General features: G+C 39.2%; 1 long non-coding RNA gene and 1 pseudogene across 1 annotated transcript in view; one reads left to right on the forward strand and one right to left on the reverse strand.

Moving 5' to 3' along the window:
• The window catches only part of LOC147584394 (uncharacterized), a 284,644-nt gene that overhangs the window by 92,950 nt on the left and 169,552 nt on the right, over positions 1-22,142 (reverse strand). The window lies entirely within an intron of this gene.
• On the forward strand, positions 2,566-3,776 carry LOC112860606 (nicotinamide phosphoribosyltransferase pseudogene; annotated as a pseudogene).

The following is a 22,142-nucleotide window of genomic DNA, read 5'->3' on the forward strand; positions in this document are numbered from 1 at the left end:
TTCTTCCAGGTACTAGAATTTCTCAAATTGTAGCCTGTTATCTACATTAAATTCACCTGAGGTACATGCTAAAGCATAATTCTCAGGCTTTATCTCTGACTTTCCAAATTAGAATTTCTGAGAGGGAGGTACCAAAGATCTACATTTTTAATTTGCTTCCTGGGTGACCTCTTAAAAAAAGTGAATATTTACAAGCCAGAGTGGTTAACAGGTAGGCCCATGACTGTGAGAGTAACATAATGGAAAGACCATGGTGTCAGAAGCCAGATGATAGTTTTAATCCCACCATGAAAGTAGCTAGTTCTATGACTTTGGACAAGTCATTTTGCCTTTCTGGGCCAGCATTATCCCATCTGTAAAGTGATGATGTTAGATCAGATGCTTACTTAACATTGTGTAAATATTTTCAGTGGGTTCACAAAATGGGAAAGATTGCTATTATAGTCTGCAATGATCAATCAACCGCTAAGTCCTTTTTGGAGGGCCCGCCATTGCGTTTCAGAGAGACTTGCCCCATGTGGAGAAGGGTTAAGACTGGCCAGTGCCACCGCCACAGAACAGTGTGACCTGGGAGCAAGACCACAAGGCTCCTTATTCTGGGAATTTTATTGTTCTTGCAGAAATAACTAAAGATAGGGGAGTGATGGCCGTCATTCCAAATGTGCCAAAGTTGAGGTACAGAGGAAGTTTTCTTTGTTTTTTCTTTTTGTTGTTGTTGTTGTTTGTTTTTCTGGCAGCAGCATATTTTCACAGAAAACAAGCAGTATTTCCTGTTTGAGAAAGCAGGGGCTTTTAGACCTGACAGCAACAGCTCCCTAATTTATTTCAGCAAAGAGGTAATCCTGTCCAGTCTCTAAAACTATTCCTGCAAATCCAACAGCATGCATTTCATTTGTGGCCCACACAACTGTATTGGCCTTTACAAGAGAAGCAAATATGTCCTCAGTGGCAGCTTTGTATTGGCAATGAACTGATCTGTTGGCAGAATCTGGTATCTGCATATGCAAATGCACGTTTAGCAGCATACCGTCGAAGGCAGGGACACATTTCATTTTGCAGGCATATTTTGGGAGTCTGGAGGAATACGTGGTCTTTGTTTTAATTAGCAGTGGCTTGTCCAGTGTTTTCCATACCAACATGTTTACTAAATGAGTATTTGATATTTAGGTCCCAAAATAAACAGGTAATGAATATTCATGCATATTGAATGCAGTCAGAGAAAAAGCCAAGAATAGAACATCAGAGTGCATACTCCTACTCCCCATCTGTAACCATTAGGAAAACAGGGCTACATTGCCACTAGCTAGGCATGGAGTCATTCATTCAACAAACAGCTATTAATTGCACATTATGTACAAGCCACTGAAATAAACACTAGAGGCTTTTTTTTTTTTTTATCTCAAGGAGGACAAATTACCTGAAAGTAGAGAATAATGGTTTAAGAGTATTCATTCAACAAATATTTACTGAGTACATACTTCACATGAGACACTGATATAGGCACTGAAGCTTCAAGCAATGAGTTTTTAAAAAGTGATAAAAATAATTTCCCTTAAAGATTATGTTTAGTGTGAGGAGGACAAATAACAGATGAATGTAAATAGATACTATGACTGATGGTGGGGCGTGCTATGCAAAAAATAAATAAGAAAAGGGAATGGGTGCCTCTGAAAAGAGACTGATTTAGACTGGGAAATAGGGAAAATCTTACAAAGAAGATCAAATATAAATATAGATTTGATGGAGAGAAGGGGAGTGAGTCACAGGCGTATCAGTGAGTCGAATATTCAAGACCTAGGAAATTTCCAGCGTAATACCTCTGAAGATGGTGAGCATGCAAGAAGTTAGAAATCCACAAGGGAGGCTAGCACGGGTAATGTAAAGGCAACAAATTTGAGGAAAAAGTTTAAGAGAATGTCACATCATAGAAGTCTATGCAAACTATAAAAAGTCTTTGACTTTGACTCTGAGTAAGATGAAAAGCCATGTGGATTTGAGTAGAAGGATGACATGATCCAAATTGTATTTTCTAACAATGTCATTAACCTTTGAGCTCAAAGTAGACCATAGGGGCAAGGACTGAAGATGGAAGTCCAATGGGGTGGTGTTTACTATCAACAAGTTGAAGAATGATGGAGCAGTGGCGCAGGATAGGAATGGTGGAAATGCTGAGAGGTAGTTGAATTGGGAATGTTTTGAATGTGGAGCTAATATGATTTCTTGAGTTACCTAATGTTTCACTTTGGAATACAATACCCATGCAGAAAAGTGCCCAAAACAGAAAGGTAAAACTTACCAATGTGATATAACGTGCCAATGTAATGTAAAGCACACGCCATGTATCCACCACCCAGGGTAAGAAATAAAACGCTAACAGCACTCCACTTGCTCCATGTACTCAACAAGTCAGAAGAAAGACTGATCTTGTTAAGTGGAGGCATGGGAGATATAAAAGAGACACCAATCATACTTACAGAGGTGAAAATGACAATGTCTGAAATAAAAATAATCACTAGGTCGTATGAACAGCAGAAGAAACATTGCAGAATAAAAGATTAATGAACTTTCGAAGATGGTGTCTTTAATGAAAACTGATAGAACTACATTCTTGAGAAATATGATGGACATCCTCCAAAAGAAGTAAATGCTGTTCCTGAGGGCTCTGTCATTGCCAGAGGAAACCGTTTCTTTGCAGTAGAAAACACAGATTGAATGTTAATGACTTACAAAGTGAATTGAGACTATTCTTGTTCAGTCCTGGTATCTAATCATAATGCCTACAAAAATTCTAGAGAGCAGAAAAAATATTGGCCAAATATTTCTTAGCAACTTCTGATAATCTAGATGATATATAAGTTATGTGGTTTTGGCTACAGAGGAGTGTCCTTCCAAGACACCACTGGCATAGGAGCGTCTGCTCACTCGGTTAACTTCAAAGGAACAGATACAGTAGCAGGAATTGCTCTAATTAAAAATACAGAACAAAAGATCCTGTTCCAGGCTACTCTGTTCCATTGGCACAATGCGGTATCACAAGAGCCTGAGGTAAAGACTGCAAAAAAGATGCTTTTGAACATCAAGTAACACAGCTTTCATTACTGCTTGTATCTGTAGTCAGGAATAGCTATAGCATTTATAATGTGTGCGAAAAAATAGGGGATGAAGATCTAAGACTTTTTAATAGTAGCAAACTGTACAAAGGCACCACTAATAATTAGACCTGATTCTTGAAATCCTCTTAACACTATAGTAAAGATTTTAGATGTTTTAGGTAAGAAATTCCCTATTACTGAGAATTCAAAGGGCTACAAGTTGCTGCCATGTTATCTTAGAGTTAGTCAAGGAAACTGTATACAAATACCTCAGGTGAAACTGTGAAAAGTATAAACCGAAAACAAAACAAAACAACAACAAAAAAGGAGTGTTAAAAATATTTCCTTTGGTTCTGGTGGCGCTCTGCTCCAGAGGTTTATAAGATATCTCTTGAATTTTTCCTTCTTGTACCACATGGCCTTGGGATTATTGTCTTCAGGAGTCCATTTGCTGATCCCAACAAAAGGCCCCGAAAGGGAGGATTATGTTTACATAGGAACCAGCAGAGAATTTTGTTACACTTGAGAAAAGGACACCTTGAAGAACTCCATCGTGATCTTCTTCTTACTGTCTTCAAGAGTGGGAGGATGACACGACACGAAGCTGTTCATAATTAATGAAGAAAAAATGCAAAACTGAAGAATGAACTGGAAAAGTGCATCACATTAAGCTTTGTTTTATGACTGAGTATGTGAGCATGTTGGGGTGGGGCATACATGCAGACATGTGTGTATATAACATATAATGTTATTTGCACAGATGTATATCTTCATGTTCTGTGATACATTACAGCCCTATTACTTGTTGATTTACGAAAATACTGTTCTTTTCATTTTTTTCCAATGTTTAGGTAATCTCTAATTAGGAAATGCATTTAATCATGTAAAAGATTAATAGTAAAGTAAGCTTTTTAGGGCCTTATGCCAATAGATAGTAATTCAATCTGGTACTGATCTTCTCACAAATGACAGAACTAAGAAACTTTTATATATAACTGGAGATCACATGAAACTAATTTAATAAAATTACCAGTTTTTAATGTTTATATTTAACTTGTATTTTTTATGTAAACAAGATTGTGTAAGGTATATTTAAAGCCTTAATGATTTCAGATTCTTTCCAACTCTTCGTGATTTTTGAGCACAGACTTTTAAAAAAGTATCTGAAAATAAAAGACACCGCCTTTTTTTTTTCATTAAGCATTAAATAAAACACGGCCTTAACAAAGTTGTTTTTGTTATTAGTTTGAAAATTATGCCAGGATAACACCTGGAGAAAATCAGTTTGCAAACCTATAATACGTGGGAAATGTGGGGTAAGGAATTAGTGAGAAAACTCATGAAGTCCAACTTACGTAGCATTTAGTTATACTTGAGCTGGTGAAAATGCTTCATGAAAATGTCTTCATCACCCCTGAGGAGAAGCCAGTGGTATGTTGGAGTCAGCTCCCACCCTATGCGTCTCTCCCAGCTCCCAGTGACATGAGTGTTATGGCTTGAAATCAGCCATTACTGGATCATTACACCACGCAAACGAGCTAATGCCATGGCTTAGGGTTTTTTTCTCTTTGGAAAAGTCAATAATTAAACATCTGGAGGAGGAGGAGCCTACACACTATGCACTGTGGGTAGCAAAATGGAAGGCGCCTTAGGTATGGTTCCCAGAGAGACAGAATCTAAGATAAAAACTTATGGGTAGGAAGTTGTCTGAGCTATGTCTTTTATTTTCTGTATTCTGAGGCTTTGACATTTGGAGACTTGCCAACACTAAAGGAGCTGCCCAATTTCTAGTGAAGTATACAACCTGACTACAAGTGTGTTTTTTATTTTTTATTTATTTGTTGTATTTTTTTCAATTTTATTTAAATCCAGGTTAGCTGACACATAGTGTAATAATGGTTTCAGGAGTATAATTTAGTGATTCATCACTTATGTATGACACCCAGTGCTCATCCCAACAAGTGCCGTCCTTAAAGCGCGTCACCCTTTTAGCCCATCCCTCCACCAGGCACCTCCCTAGCAATCCTCAGTTTGTTCTCTGTATTTAAGTGTGGCTTTCAATTTTTAATTTTTTTGACGTCTATTTTTGACAGACAGAGAGACAGAGAGTGAATGGGGGAGGAAAAGAGAGAGAGGGAGACACAGAATCAGAAGCAGTCTCCAGGCTCTGAGCTGTGAGCACAGAGCCCAAAGCAGGGCTCGAATCCATGAGGCACTAAGTCATGACCTGAGCTGAAGTTGGATGCTAAACCGACTGAGCCAACCAGGTGCCCCTTAAGTGTGCTTTTTAAATGCAAACCCAACAATCCAGAACCCACATCCCCAATCACCTGTTCTCACCACTCCAGTGCCAGGTACCAGGCTACTAAGGGCAACCTCCATGCCCCGATTCTACAGACATTTTCACAAAATTTGCTTCATTTGTTCCTTCCCTTGAAAATCCTAGTAATGATTACTGCTCGCAGTATCTCACCCTCCCACTGCCTCCGGACTGACCCTAGTGCTTCCCTATGTTGCTACCATGGTGTAGTGTGCCCCTTCTTCTTGACAACTGACTAACAAACTATTTTTTCAGTGACGACCACCTCTTTCACACCTAAATAATAATAAAACCTATATTTAAGGAGAAATTCTTTGAAGAATGCTCTCAAGAACACACATTTGAGAAAAAAAAAAATAGGGTTGGGAAGAAGGGATTTTACCTAGGATTTAGTCCCAAGAAAAGCCTCAATCAATCCTACAGAAATGAGATGGCCCTTCTAAGTCATTCCCATTTAAGTAAAGGACCTGGCTTTCATATGCCTATACTGATCAGGGTACGGTGCGTCCAGACTGTAGAAAGAGGACTTGACCTTGGGCTCTAAAGAAATTCTTTGGCTGAGAACATCACCCAGAGAGGAACTCTCCTAAGTGTTATGAGCCACCAATATTTCAGCATCTGGAGAAAGCTCTTGAGTTCTCCCAGAGGCTGGGGAGGTGCACCTCTGCACATAGCATGTAACATGGAGATAAAATCAACCGCCAGGTGCTAGCTTTTAAGATTCATGAGCTTTTTGATGCAGTCAACATCAGTGAGGAGAATAAATGCTGTAGTTGAAATGGTGCTAAAAGTTCATGCCAAATGCAAAGTCAGATATGTGCCTTCAACCCTGGCCAAAACAAACAAACAAACAAAAAAAAAACACAATAAATGGAAAATAAATTAGCCATTTAAAACTTTACAAAACCCAACATACTGTGAAGATTTATCAGCTGGACCATGAAAAAAATTGACTGTCTTCATCAAAGCAATTAAAAATGAAGATCTGTGCACCTGAAGTCCAAATAAAATAAGCTTTAAGAGTAGAAGAAAAGTAGAAATAAAAGTTTGTTGGATTTCTCCCTCTCTCTCTCTCCCTCTTTCCCCCCCACCTAATCTGACAGGATAGAGCGATTGACAATGGCTGATTAAGATCCTCATCCCCCCAAGAACATACCCCACAAGGGCATAAAGACAGTGTGGATTCTGAGATGCAGCAGGGTGATTCTAAGGAAATTTCCTGTTTGTCATTGGCTGTTTTCTCTCTAGCAATTAGGGAATAAAGGATGTGCAATCCACACTTACCACTATTTTATTATTCTAATAAGCCATGACAGAAAGAAAAAATAAAAAAAATTTAAACAGATACCATGGTTGAACACAAAGTCCTATAGATTATTCTGTAAATTAGAAAGGAAACAAACAAAAAAGAATGTGTTTTATTCAAAGATATTAAGTAAATTTACACCAGAAAAGAAAACACCTAGAGATTGCATAAGAATTCTCAGAAACAAATGTAGATGAGGAGAGAGAGCCAGTCAAGAGAGTAGCACAAAGGCAGGACCACACTTCATCATGACTAGTTGAATATATGGAGGTTTCTCCAAGGACACATCTTTAAAACATGTTACCTTAGTGCAGTGGTTTACTTCCTTCTTGATGCTTTCCTTCCATTCTATTTCAAATATGAATATAGCTGCAGATCTCTTACTTGATTCTATATAATCTAGCACAGGGGCACCTCGGTGACTCAGTTGGTTAAGCATCTGACTTTGGCTCAGGTCATGATCTTGTGGACCATGAGTTCAAGCCCTGCAACAGACTTTGTGTTGACAGCTCAGAGCCTAGAGCCTGCTTCGGATTCTGTGTCTCCCTCTCTCTTTTCCCTTCTTGTCCTCGCATTCTGTCTCACTGTCTCTCTCTCTCTCTCTCAAAAATAAATTTAAAAAAACTTTACACAATGTAGCACAGATTTATTGTTCTGGTTCTGTGCTTGATGTAGTTGAAGATACAAGGTTAACAACAGCTAACATATTTTAAGCATATACTATGGACTACACTCTACATAAATCTCTTTAAACTCTCACAAAAGTCCTTTGGTATGAGATTATAATTTCCACTTATGGATGAAAAAGCTAACACTCAAAAAAAAAAAAAAGCAAATTAAATAATTTGCTTAGGGATATGATCTTGTAAGCTACTAACAAAGAACAGAACTGTGGTCAATCTAAACTTTAGAACTTTAAACCTAGTTTAAATCTAGTCTCTAGTTTCTATAAGAGATTCACTATTACTAATAGGATTCTAGAAGGAAAGAGAAATTGATTTTATCCTTGACAAAATGAGTTGAAATTAGGTAGTTAAAAAAGGGTAGCTATGGAGGGAAAAATGTTCACACAAACACAGAGATTTCACAATATTGTAGGACATCTTTGAAGAACACAAGTTGGTATTGTATCAGCAATCACCAGAAGATAACATTGAGACAAATTATAGAAACTCTAGATATTTATCTTCCCCTTTGTTTGTTTACTAAATTTTATAACCAGAGAAAAGTCTTGGTTCACAGTCCTTAAGAATATCCCTAAGAGAAGATGTACATTAAAGGAGATAAGAAATAAATTACCGCCTTAGAAAGTACTGATTCTTAGTGTCATCTCTGCTTCTCTCAATCTCTGTATGTACTCTTAGGCCTTCCAGGACCAGGAAGCATTCCCCTTCTCAGTGCAGCCAATCTATGTCTTCATTTCCTACCAGACCATTCAATGGATAAAAAGACTGGAGGTCATATTGAATGGGTGTCTCTAGCTAGCCTTAGTCATATAAACAGACTTATGACCAAGATCAGAAAGTAGATCCATATGTCACCCTGCTAATGCAATCTAATTTCTGATTTCCTTTCTTGGTTGAATTCTAGGGGTTACATATCCTTAACACAGAAGACCATGTAGCAGAGAAAGAGAAGAAGGAACATTTGAAGTAGCCCAAATTCCAAAGTAGGAAGCAGCAGAATGACTTTTACTCCGTACAACATGTCTGCCACACTTTATCGCCTCAGAAATAAAAACAAACAAAAAATCAACTCCCCTCTTTATAGAGTTAAAATGGTTACATTTGTTTTCAACAAATTCATAAAACAGCAATTTTGAGAAGCAGAGCAGACATTTTTTGGTTGCTTCTCTAGCGTTTCTCTCTCCTTCCCTGATGAACGCACTAGTTTTTTGTTTGTTTTTGGTTGTGATTTTTTGGTAGCCTACTGTTTTTCTGTTCTCAGCTATGGGGCTGGAATGGGTCTCATAACATCCTTAAGGCAATTATCCTATGGCAATGCCCTAGTCACAGGAATTATTTAATGGATGAGTGTGGAACATGCTCAAAACAAATTAAAACCAGAGAAACGCTTAGTAACTCCTAAAAGGAAACAAAGCGGAATCTCTTCACATTGGTCTTAGCAATGATTTTTTGGATAAGACACCAAAAGTACAAGCACAATGAGAAAAAAAAAAAAAAAAAAAAAAAAAAAAAAAAAGTGGGAATACATCAAACTAAAATGCTTCTACACAGAAGAAGAAACAATCAACAGAATTAAAATGCAACCAACCTATAGACTAGGTGAAAATATCGCAAGTCATAGATTTCATAAGGGGTTAATATCCAAAATACAGAAGAAACTCGTATAACTCAAGAGCAATAAAACAAATTGCCTGATTAAAAAGTGGTCAAAGGCTCTGAATAGACACTTTTCCAAAGAAGATATAGGAATGGTCAACAGGCACAGGAAAGGTACTCAACATCACCAATTATCAGGGAAATGCAAATCAAAACACAATGAGATACCATCTCACACCTGTGAGAATGACTATTTTCAAAAAGATAAGAGATAACAAGAATTGTCAAGGAGGTAGAAGAAAGGTTTCCCCTGTGTGCTGTTGATGGGAATGTACATTGTTACAGCCATTATGGAAAATAGTAAAGAAGTTCCTCAAAAAACTAAAAGGAGAACTACAAAAATAAGTAAATAAGAACTACCATATAATGTAGAAATCCCACTTCTAAATATATCTTCAAAGGAATTGAAATCACTATCTCAAAGAGATATCTGCACCTTCATGCTCACAGCAACATAATTTATAATTGCAAGACATAGAAACAACCAAAGTGTCTCTAGATGGATAAACAGATAAGAATGATGTGGGCATATATGTGTGTACACACACACACACACACACACACATATAGATACACACATACATACACATATACATGGGATAGTTATTATTCAGCCATAAAAAAGAAGGAATTCCTGCTATTTGTGACAACATGGATAAACCCGGAGGGAATTATGTTGAGTGAAGTAAGTCAAAGACAAATACTGTATGATCTCACTTAAGTGTGGAATATTAAAAACAAAAAAACAAAAAAACAAAAAACAGAACTTCTAGAGACAGAGAGTAAACTGCTGTTTGCCAGGGGTGCGGAAGGGAGGAAGTAGGAGTAGGTGAAATGGGTGAATGTGGTTAAAGAACACAACATTCAGTCATAAGATGAATCAGTTGTGGGGGTTTAAAGTGCAACATGGTGACTATACTTAACAGTACTGTATTGTGTATTTCAAAGTTGCTAAGAGAGTAGATCTTAAAAGTTCTCAACACACACAAACACACACGCATACAGCAATTATGTGAGATGATGGATGTGTTAACTAACCTTACTGTAATTATTCCACTATATATATAAAATCAAATCATGATGGTGCACACCTTAAATTTTGTACATCAAATTTGTACAAAATTTGTACAAGTTTGTACGTCAAATTTATCTCAGTAAGGCTGAAAATAATAAAATTTTAAAAGAAACATTGAAAATCCTGGGAAAACAAAATTTCTTCTTCCTAAAAGGCAATCTTGCATTTTTTCTTCAGGGCTTTGTAGAAGGATGATAGGAGGTTTAAACGGCTGTAGTCCTTTTCTTACCATGAGGAGAAAACCATATTCGAGGAACTATAGTTGAGTTATTTGGGAAAGTTTGAGTTCAGAATCACACAATACCTTAAACCAGTTTGCAGGTTCTTCTATTAGGCGAGCCAATGAATACTTTTTCAAAAGCTGGCTGAGAACATTTTGCTATCTTTTCCCACAAGAAATGACTGTGGCAGGCTGCCTCCTGGTCTACCCCATTCAGCTGTTCCCAGACCTGTCTGTAGTCTGCTACAATGTAACTGGACTTGTGTAATGCATAAAAACATGTCAGAAATGAACCTGTGACACTAAGAAATATTACCAAGATCCCAGATAAAAGATGTAGTTAATATCATGTGAAAGGTGAGTTTCAAAAGCTGAATTTGCCAGATGGTACAAGAAGGTTTGGGAAGTCTCTCTTAGAGCTTAACTTTGACCTGGCAGGATTTGACCCTAGACAGAGAGAATAACAAAAGCATCTCCCATAAAGAACTGGTAAACTCCAAACACCTTGGTTCCTACCTGTCCTGATGTTCTAAACTATGCTCTAGTGATAATATATAAATTATCACAACGAAGCATATGTTCTATTTGATTTGTGAATCAGAAGTGTCATTTGTGCCAAGGCTATAAACCAGTCAACTGTGAGATGCATTCAAGTGATTCAGGATAGAGAGGTCCAAGATGAACACATATATATATATATTATAAACATGTGTACTGATTTTTAACTGGGACACCTTAAGGTCAACTCAGGGCATAAAGAAATGGAACTGCCACACAAGGTAAATCCATATGAGAATCAGCTCAACTATTTTTTTTTATTTTTTTTTTTTTATTTATATATGAAATTTATTGTCAAATTGGTTTCCATACAACACCCAGTGCTCATCCCAAAAGGTGCCCTCCTCAGTACCCATCACCCACCCTCTCCTCCCTCCCACCCCCCATCAACCCTTAGTTTGTTCTCAGTTCTCAACAGTCTCTTATGCTTTGGCTCTCTCCCACTCTAACCTCTTTTTTTTTTTTTTTTTTTTTTGTTCCCCTCCCCCATGGGTTTCTCTTAAGTTTCTCAGGATCCACATAAGAGTGAAACCATATGGTATCTGTCTTTCTCTGTATGGCTTATTTCACTTAGCATCACACTCTCCAGTTCCATCCACGTTGCTACAAAAGGCCATATTTCATTTTTTCTCATTGCCACGTAGTACTCCATTGTGTATATAAACCACAATTTCTTTATCCATTCATCAGTTGATGGACATTTAGGCTCTTTCCATAATTTGGCTATTGTTGAGAGTGCTGCTATGAACATTGGGGTACAAGTGCCCCTATGCATCAGTACTCCTGTGTCCCTTGGATAAATTCCTAGCAGTGCTATTGCTGGGTCATAGGGTAGGTCTATTTTTAATTTTCTGAGGAACCTCCACACTGCTTTCCAGAGCGGCTGCACCAATTTGCATTCCCACCAACAGTGCAAGAGGGTTCCCGTTTCTCCACATCCTCTCCAGCATCTATAGTCTCCTGATTTGTTCATTTTGGCCACTCTGACTGGCGTGAGGTGATACCTGAGTGTGGTTTTGATTTGTATTTCCCTGATAAGGAGTGACGCTGAACATCTTTTCATGTGCCTGTTGGCCATCCGGATGTCTTCTTTAGAGAAGTGTCTATTCATGTTTTCTGCCCATTTCTTCACTGGGTTATTTGCTTTTCGGGTGTGGAGTTTGGTGAGCTCTTTATAGATTTTGGATACTAGCCCTTTGTCCGATATGTCATTTGCAAATATCTTTTCCCATTCTGTTGGTTGCCTTTTAGTTTTGTTGGTTGTTTCCTTTGCTGTGCAGAAGCTTTTTATCTTCATAAGGTCCCAGGAATTCACTTTTGCTTTTAATTCCCTTGCCTTTGGGGATGTGTCGAGTAAGAGATTGCTACGGCTGAGGTCAGAGAGGTCTTTTCCTGCTTTCTCCTCTAAGGTTTTAATGGTTTCCTGTCTCACATTCAGGTCCTTTATCCATTTTGAGTTTATTTTTGTGAATGGTGTGAGAAAGTGGTCTAGTTTCAACCTTCTGCATGTTGCTGTCCAGTTCTCCCAGCACCATTTGTTAAAGAGACTGTCTTTTTTCCATTGGATGTTCTTTCCTGCTTTGTCAAAGATGAGTTGGCCGTACGTTTGTGGGTCTAGTTCTGGGGTTTCTATTCTATTCCATTGGTCTATGTGTCTGTTTTGGTGCCAATACCATGCTGTCTTGATGATGACAGCTTTGTAGTAGAGGCTAAAGTCTGGGATTGTGATGCCTCCTGCTTTGGTCTTCTTCTTCAAAATTACTTTGGCTATTCGGGGCCTTTTGTGGTTCCATATGAATTTTAGGATTGCTTGTTCTAGTTTCGAGAAGAATGCTGGTGCAATTTTGATTGGGATTGCATTGAATGTGTAGATAGCTTTGGGTAGTATTGACATTTTGACAATATTTATTCTTCCAATCCATGAGCAGGGAATGTCTTTCCATTTCTTTAAATCTTCTTCAATTACCTTCATAAGCTTTCTATAGTTTTCAGCATACAGATCCTTTACATCTTTGGCTAGATTGATTCCTAGGTATTTTATGCTTCTTGGTGCAATTGTGAATGGGATCAGTTTCTTTATTTGTCTTTCTGTTGCTTCATTGTTAGTGTATAAGAATGCAACTGATTTCTGTACATTGATTTTGTATCCTGCAACTTTGCTGAATTCATGTATCAGTTCTAGCAGACTTTTGGTGGAGTCTATCGGATTTTCCATGTATAATATCATGTCATCTGCAAAGAGCGAAAGCTTGACTTCATCTTTGCCAATTTTGACGCCTTTGATTTCCTTCTGTTGTCTGATTGCTGATGCTAGAACTTCCAGCACTATGTTAAACAACAGCGGTGAGAGTGGGCATCCCTGTCGTGTTCCTGATCTCAGGGAAAAAGCTCTCAGTTTTTCTCCGTTGAGGATGATGTTAGCTGTGGGCTTTTCATAAATGGCTTTTATGATCTTTAAGTATGTTCCTTCTATCCCGACTTTCTCAAGGGTTTTTATTAAGAAAGGGTGCTGGATTTTGTCAAAGGCCTTTTCTGCATCGATTGACAGGATCATATGGTTCTTCTCTTTTTTTTTGTTAATGTGATGTATCACGTTGATTGATTTGCGAATGTTGAACCAGCCCTGCATCCCAGGAATGAATCCCACTTGATCATGGTGAATAATTCTTTTTATATGCCGTTGAATTCGATTTGCTAGTATCTTATTGAGAATTTTTGCATCCATATTCATCAGGGATATTGGCCTGTAGTTCTCTTTTTTTACTGGGTCTCTGTCTGGTTTAGGAATCAAAGTAATACTGGCTTCATAGAATGAGTCTGGAAGTTTTCCTTCCCTTTCTATTTCTTGGAATAGCTTGAGAAGGATAGGTATTATCTCTGCTTTAAATGTCTGGTAGAACTCCCCTGGGAAGCCATCTGGTCCTGGACTCTTATTTGTTGGGAGATTTTTGATAACCGATTCAATTTCTTCGCTGGTTATGGGTCTGTTCAAGCTTTCTATTTCCTCCTGATTGAGTTTTGGAAGAGTGTGGGTGTTCAGGAATTTGTCCATTTCTTCCAGGTTGTCCAATTTGTTGGCATATAATTTTTCATAGTATTCCCTGATAATTGTTTGTATCTCTGAGGGATTGGTTGTAATCATTCCATTTTCATTCATGATTTTATCTATTTGGGTCATCTCCCTTTTCTTTTTGAGAAGCCTGGCTAGAGGTTTGTCAATTTTGTTTATTTTTTCAAAAAACCAACTCTTGGTTTCATTGATCTGCTCTACAGTTTTTTTAGATTCTATATTGTTTATTTCTGCTCTGATCTTTATTATTTCTCTTCTTCTGCTGGGTTTAGGCTGCCTTTGCTGTTCTGCTTCTATTTCCTTTAGGTGTGCTGTTAGATTTTGTATTTGGGATTTTTCTTGTTTCTGGAGATAGGCCTGGATTGCAATGTATTTTCCTCTCAGGACTGCCTTTGCTGCGTCCCAAAGCGTTTGGATTGTTGTATTTTCATTTTCGTTTGTTTCCATATATTTTTTAATTTCTTCTCTAATTGCCTGGTTGACCCACTCATTCGTGAGTAGGGTGTTCTTTAACCTCCATGCTTTTGGAGGTTTTCCAGACTTTTTTCTGTGGTTGATTTCAAGCTTCATAGCGTTGTGGTCTGAAAGTATGCATGGTATGATTTCAATTCTTGTAAACTTATGAAGGGCTGTTTTGTGACCCAGTATATGATCTATCTTGGAGAATGTTCCATGTGCACTCGAGAAGAAAGTATATTCTGTTGCTTTGGGATGCAGAGTTCTAAATATATCTGTCAAGTCCATCTGATCCAATGTCTCATTCAGGGTCCTTGTTTCTTTATTGATCGTGTGTCTAGATGATCTATCCATTTCTGTAAGTGGGGTGTTAAAGTCCCCTGCAATTACCACATTCTTATCAATAAGGTTGCTTGTGTTTATGAGTAATTGTTTTATATATTTGGGCGCTCCGGTATTCGGCGCATAGACATTTATAATTGTTAGCTCTTCCTGATGGATAGACCCTGTCACTATTATATAATGTCCTTCTTCATCTCTTGTTACAGCCTTTAATTTAAAGTTTAGTTTGTCTGATATAAGTATGGCTACTCCAGCTTTCTTTTGGCTTCCAGTAGCATGATAAATAGTTCTCCATCCCCTCACTCTCAATCTAAAGGTGTCCTCAGGTCTAAAATGAGTCTCTTGTAGACAGCAAATAGATGGGTCTTGTTTTTTTATCCATTCTGATACCCTATGCCTTTTGGTTGGCGCATTTAGTCCATTTACATTCAGTGTTATTATAGAAAGATATGGGTTTAGAGTCATTGTGATGTCTGTATGTTTTATGCTTATAGTGATGTCTCTGGTACTTTGTCTCACAGGGTCCCCCTTAGGATCTCTTGGAGGGCTGGTTTAGTGGTGACAAATTCCTTCAGTTTTTGTTTGTTTGGGAAGACCTTTATCTCTCCTTCGATTCTAAATGACAGACTTGCTGGATAAAGGATTCTCGGCTGCATATTTTTTCTGTCTAGCACACTGAAAATCTCGTGCCAATTCTTTCTGGCCTGCCAAGTTTCAAAAGACAGATCAGTCACCAGTCTTATAGGTCTCCCTTTATATGTGAGGGCACGTTTACCCCTTGCTGCTTTCAGAATTTTCTCTTTATCCTTGTATTTTGCCAGTTTCACTATGATATGTCGTGCAGAAGATCGATTCAAGTTACGTCTGAAGGGAGTTCTCTGTGCCTCTTGGATTTCAATGCCTTTTTCCTTCCCTAGTTCAGGGAAGTTCTCAGCTATTATTTCTTCAAGTACCCCTTCAGCACCTTTCCCTCTCTCTTCCTCCTCTGGGATACCAATGATGCGTATATTATTTCTTTTTAGTGTATCACTTAGTTCTCTAATTTTCCCCTCATATTCCTGGATTTTTTTATCCCTCTTTTTCTCAGCTTCCTCTTTTTCCATAACTTTATCTTCTAGTTCACCTATTCTCTCCTCTGCCTCTTCAATCCGAGCCGTGGTGGTTTCCATTTTGTTATGCATTTCGTTTAAGGCGTTTTTCAGCTCCTCGTGACTGTTCCTTAGTCCCTTGATCTCTGTAGCAAGAGATTCTCTGCTGTCCGCTATACTGTTTTCAAGCCCAGCGATTAATTTTATGACTATTATTCTAAATTCACTTTCTGTTATATTATTTAAGTCCTTTTTGATCAGCTCATTAGCTGTTGTTATTTCCTGGAGATTCTTCTGAGGGGAATTCTTCCGCTTGGTCATTTTGGATAGTCCCTGGCGTGGTGAGGACCTGCAGGGCACTTCCCCTGTGCTGTGGTGTATAACTGGAGTTGGTGGGCGGAGCCGCAGTCAGACCTGATGTCTGCTCCCAGCCCACCGCTGGGGCCACAGTCAGACTGGTGCGTGCCTTCTCTTCCCCTCTCCTAGGGGCGGGATTCACTGTGGGGTGGGGTGGTCTGTCTGGGCTACTTGCACACTGCCAGGCTTGTGATGCTGGGGATCTGGCGTCTTAGCTGGGGTGGGTAGGCAAGGTGCACAGGGGCAGGAGGGGCAGGCTTAGCTTGCTTCTCCTTAGGTGATCCACTTCAGGAGGGGCCCTGTGGCAGCAGGAGGGAGTCAGATCCGCTGCCGGAGGTTTGGCTCCGCAGAAGCGCAGAGTTGGGTGTTTGCGCGGAGCGAGCAAGTTCCCTGGCAGGAACTGGTTCTCTTTGGGATTTTGGCTGGGGGATGGGCGGGGAAGATGGCGCTGGCGAGCGCCTTTGTTCCCCACCAAACTGAGCTCTGTCGTCCGGGGGCTCAGCAGCTCTCCTTCCCTTTGTCCTCCAGCCTTCCCGCTTTCTGAGCAGAGCTGTTAACTTATGACCTCCCAGACGCTAAGTCGCGCTTGCTGTTGGAACACAGTCCGTCAGGCCCCTCCGCTTTTTGCAAGCCAGACTCGGGGGCTCTGCTTGGCCGGCGAGCCGCCCCTCCGCCCCGGCTCCCTCCCGCCAGTCCGTGGAGCGCGCACCGCCTCGCCGCCCTTCCTACCCTCTTCCGTGGGCCTCTCGTCTGCGCTTGGCTCCGGCGACTCCGTTCTGGTAATCCTCTGGTGGTTTTCTGGGTTATTTAGGCAGGTGTAGGTGGAATCTAAGTGATCAGCAGGACGCGCGGTGAGCCCAGCGTCCTCCTACGCCGCCATCTTCCGATTTCTCCTCAACTATTTTTTTTTAATCTTAACTCCTTTGGCATTAAGCAGATGCAGTCTATGCTTCCCTGCCATGCTAACTCTTCTAGTGAGCATGTACCTCTCTGTTCACATGTCACAGGAAAGGAAGATTTGAGGAGACTTTTTCCTATCAATTCCTCCCACGGCAGCTTGCTTGCTCTCTGCTTTATCATTAATTTCCATGAACCGACCTAATGCCTTCTCGCCTTTCCTTTTCGCTTCTCACTCTTTTTTTTTTTTTTTTTTTTTTTAATTTTTTTTTTCAACGTTTATTTATTTTTGGGACAGAGAGAGACAGAGCATGAACGGGGGAGGGGCAGAGAGAGGGAGACACAGAATCAGAAACAGGCTCCAGGTTCTGAGCCATCAGCCCAGAGCCTGACGTGGGGCTCGAACTCACGGACCGCGAGATCGTGACCTGGCTGAAGTCGGACGCTTAACCGACTGCGCCACCCAGGCGCCCCTCACTTCTCACTCTTATGTAGTCTGTTGCTTCCTCTTGGTTCCAGAGTGCATTAGGTTTCTTGTATTTCCTGGACTATTCCCTATATTCTATACTTTGTTAAATCTTCCTCTTGCTTTGGTCTCTGCTAAAATGACCCTTCTTCACCTAAATCAGGTGTCCTTGCTCTAATCAATCATTGCACCCTATACTTTTTGTTCAGAGTCCCTATCATATTTTGTATTTACATGTATAATAATGTGATTGTTTGACACCTTCCATAACACACTAAACTAATCTTATCAAGGGCAAAGACTTGATTTATTTGTTTACGGCTATGTCTCTGAAGCGTAGCACAGTGCTTGGTGCTAAGTGGACATTGAGTAAATGGTTTGTATGTTTGTTTTTAAATGTATATGTATGCATTTATTTATTTATTTACCTTTGAGAGAGAGAGGGAGAGAGAGGGAGCACGAGCATGTGAGCAGGGGAGGGGCAGAGAGAGGGAGAGAGAGAATCCCAAACAGGCTTTACACTGTCATTGCAGAGCCTGACGCAGGGGTTGAACTCATGAACTGCGAGATCGTGATCTGAGCCAAAGTGAAGAGCCAGGTGCTCAACCCACTGAGACACCCAGGTGCCCAATAAATAAATGCCCAAAAAAATAAATGCTTTTTTTGTTTTTCACTGAAATAATTACACATTTCTTATTCAGTCCTATAGGAAAAGGCTGGATTAACAATCATGTGAATATGAACTGCAGCTTTAAGAGAAATTAAGTGCATTCTTTCCACAGCCACTCTGAGCACACACAGCAACACCACTTGCATTTTTCCTACGTGCATTCTGGCCACGTGACTCGCAAAGCTTTCAGAGGGGCCACTGGGGCAGAATGGGAGGATCGACCCACCCAGGAGCTCTGCCCTTGGCCTCTTCACTATTGCTTTCTGAACCTGACTTGTGTGCGCAGGGTAAATTAATTATTCTCTTCCGGTCCGAGTGCTTTTGAGAAAGAACAGCTGCAAAGCCTGATGAGTCCTGAAAGATCAAAACAAGCCTAGATACTGTCATCGGCTTGTCATCCCCGTTGCAGAGCTCCCTAAATGTTGGCAGCTTTGGCATTTGATTACTCTCAGCACAGCCCCCGAGGAGGCATTATCTCAGATGTTCTTTTAAAAACAAATTCTTTGTATAAAATTTGTTGGCTTCAGTCCCTCCCTTCCTTTCCTTTTACTTGTGAATCAATCCAGTCAGACTGGCCAATACCCCCTCCACTGTCCTGGTCAAACAACACCATCCTGAGAATGATGCTCAAATACTATTACTGTATTTTCCCTCTTTCTTCCCTCTGGAGCAATAAATCACCCATTCATCCCAGGTGATTTGCACAGACAATTCCCTTAAAGCAGTATCTCGTGATTTAACAGGCATAATGTTTCTTCAACAGACCATTTCTAACCATTCTTTCTGCATTCCAGTGATACATTTTTTTATTCTTATTTTCAAATCACCTAATGGCCAAGTGGATAAAGCTCTTGGGGAATATGGTCTATGACTTCATGATGTGGGTATTTTCCCAGGTCTGCCATTTCCAGGAAGAGTATTTTTTTTTTATTTTTTATTTTTTTACAAATACAATAGCTAGGGGCACCTGGGTGGCTCAGTCGGTTGGTCGTCCGACTTCAGCTCAGGTCATGATCTCACAGTTTGTGAGTTCGAGCCCCATGCTGGGCTCTGTGCTGACAGCGCAGAGCCTGGAGCCTGCTTCAGATTCTGTGTCTCCCTCTCTCTCTGCCCCTCCCCACTCATGCTCTGTCTCTCTACAGCTCTCAAAAATGAATAAACGTTAAAAAAAATTTACAAATACAATAGCTATACTGGACTTGAACAAAGACTGTTGGTTGAGTTGCAATCTGCCAAACCAGATGACCTATTGTTTTAGAAAAAAAACACTGCCTGTTCTCATCTGTTTGCCTTTTAATTTTTACAGTATCTGTTAAATGAAATTTGACTTTAGATTAAAAGAGAGGCTTACATGGATTTGTCCTGGAATCTCAGCTCTTTTTAAAAAATCTCACTCTGTAAGTTGACTTTAAGGAAAAGTAATTTCTGCAATTTAGCATGGAGGGGATTTTACATTTGCTTTTCTAATAAGTTATATATAGAGCTTTAAGGATGCTAGGGAGGCTTTACATGAGGAGTATACTCAATAGGCATGGGAAAATATATTTTGCTGTTTGCTTCATCTTCTGGTTTTATGTTAAAACCTTAATTTAATTTTCCCATTAATATCCAAAGCTTGACTGTGCACAAAATGACACGATATTAAGGGTGGATTTTATGGTATTTAAATTCCATTTTCCCCTCCTCTTTTACCCATTCATATTGAGGGGAAATTTTCAAATTAAGTAAAATATAATGTTTAGGCATAAATGAGACAGGAGACCAAAACCAAAGCAGTGTCACTTGCTACAAAGAGTCCCGTATTCTGTGAGCATACTACAATTTCTCCTCACTGCTTCTGCGGATAAAGCAATTTAAATTTGCCAAGAAAGTTATCATCATATTGCCAAACTGGGCTTCCAATTTATTACATTTGTGCTGGGAACCCCTTTTACACAAAATCTTAAATCTCATTCTCTGAACTCAAAAATCTTTGTCAGTGTGAAGGTCATTAATTTTTATTAAATGAAAATCTTTTCTTTTAACTTGAAAGAAAATGAGGATTAGTCTCAATAACTTTCATTAAATAAATGGAACAAATTAAAATTTATACTACATCTCTAGATGTATCGAAAATGGTCTCATCAAAAGCCTATTAGTTGACAAGAAGGGAAGTGTCTCAGTGGGTTATGGTAAAAGATGAACCCAGAATTTAGAAAACAAGATCTGTTTGCTGCTAAGCTACGGTCTGCAGTTAATTTTATTCCATTGTTACATTAGACTTCCATTTTAATGTTATAGTCAGGAGGTAAAGAGAACATCAACTTTATAGGCTACAGTGAAAATAACTAATCTTTTGTAACCACATCTATGTTTGTGTAGCTTCTGGCAGCTTAGAATACAAATTTATAAATATCAGCTCTTTCTGCATGATTTATTAGAAATACTATATGCTTTGGACATAAACATGGGGGATCACAATTCTATCTGTACCACTTGGTAGTTCTTACTTTCAGAAAATAACTTCAACTTTCTGAGCCTCCATTTTCTTATCTTCAAAGTGGGAATAATTCCAACCTTGCATGTTTGGCCAACGCCCCCTCCCTCCCTTCCGTTTTGTTGATCATGGGACCTAATTTCCATTATAGGACCCAGAGACACTGCCGGTTCAGCTTCTTCTCCTAGGGCTTTAAATGTGGACTCTTTAAAGTTTGGTCCCGCCCCTTCTTATTCTCTACTCTTTTCCTAGGTGCTACCACTAATGACCTTGGCCTCATTCCAAAGGAGATTTCTCAAATAGATGTCTTCAGCACAATCCCCTCCTCTGGGTTGCATTCCATCTATCCAGCTTCCTATCCAACATTATCACTAGGTGTCACACAGCTACTTCCCATTCATCACATCCCAACATGGCTTCATGATCTTCCCCCACAAAATTGATTCTTCTCCTTTCCTGTCTCGTGAGTACCACTCCATTCTAAACAAAACAAAAAACAAGAGCAAAATCCTACTCTCAATTTGTAATACCATTATTTATGGCTGTCTGGGACCACATGCTGTTAAGTTCTGGGCCCAGATGTACTTCTTACTAGTTAAGGGGATCTATGTATCATGTTTGAAAGCAGGGACTTTGGCATCTGACTCCTTGAGCTTAAATTCCCACTACTTCTTAGGAGATCTGTTAGTTATGAAAATGGTTAATCTGTTTGAGTTTCAGGTTCTAAGAATATAAAACTGGCAGAGTAGTGTTAGTTTTCTTAAGCTATCATAGTGAGAACTATGTTCATTATTATGAACTAGTTTAATATGAACTAAGTTCATTATTAAAAAGTATCTTACCTCTGTGCTGAGCATATAATAAGTGCTCAGGTAACACTTATCATTATTAACTTTAAAAGATGCAAGATTAAGTCTGGCCTTTCCATTACAAGCAGTTAAGACTGTGGTAATATTACCTCATCATTTTCTTTTCCTTATTTATAAAATAGAATTAAAAAATAGAATCCACCTAACATCATTCGTTGTGAGAAGGAAATGACACTGTATTTATACCTCACCTAGTCGACTTCTGCAGTTTCAACATCTGTTGGTAGAGTCTTCCACATTTCACTGCTTCAACAAAGCCCAGTTTGTGACTTTAGTGAAATAATGAAAATGTTACTAAGAGCAATATTAACATTCACAAATTCAGCTGCTACATTTTTTTAAATAAAATATTTGAGAAATTCTGGAGTAAAGACGAAAAAATGGATAGTGAAAATAGATCCAATAAAATATCATACTAATTGATGTTTAAAACATAAGAGGAGGGGCGCCTGGTTGGCACAGTCAGCTGAGCATCTGACTTTGGCTCAGGTCATGATCTCATGATTAATGAGTTTGATCCCCACATAGGGCTCACTGC

The sequence above is a fragment of the Puma concolor genome, chromosome A1 (assembly GCF_028749965.1).
Source record: "Puma concolor isolate L17-30 chromosome A1, mPumCon1.1.hap2, whole genome shotgun sequence".
NCBI classification, from domain to species: domain Eukaryota; kingdom Metazoa; phylum Chordata; class Mammalia; order Carnivora; family Felidae; genus Puma; species Puma concolor.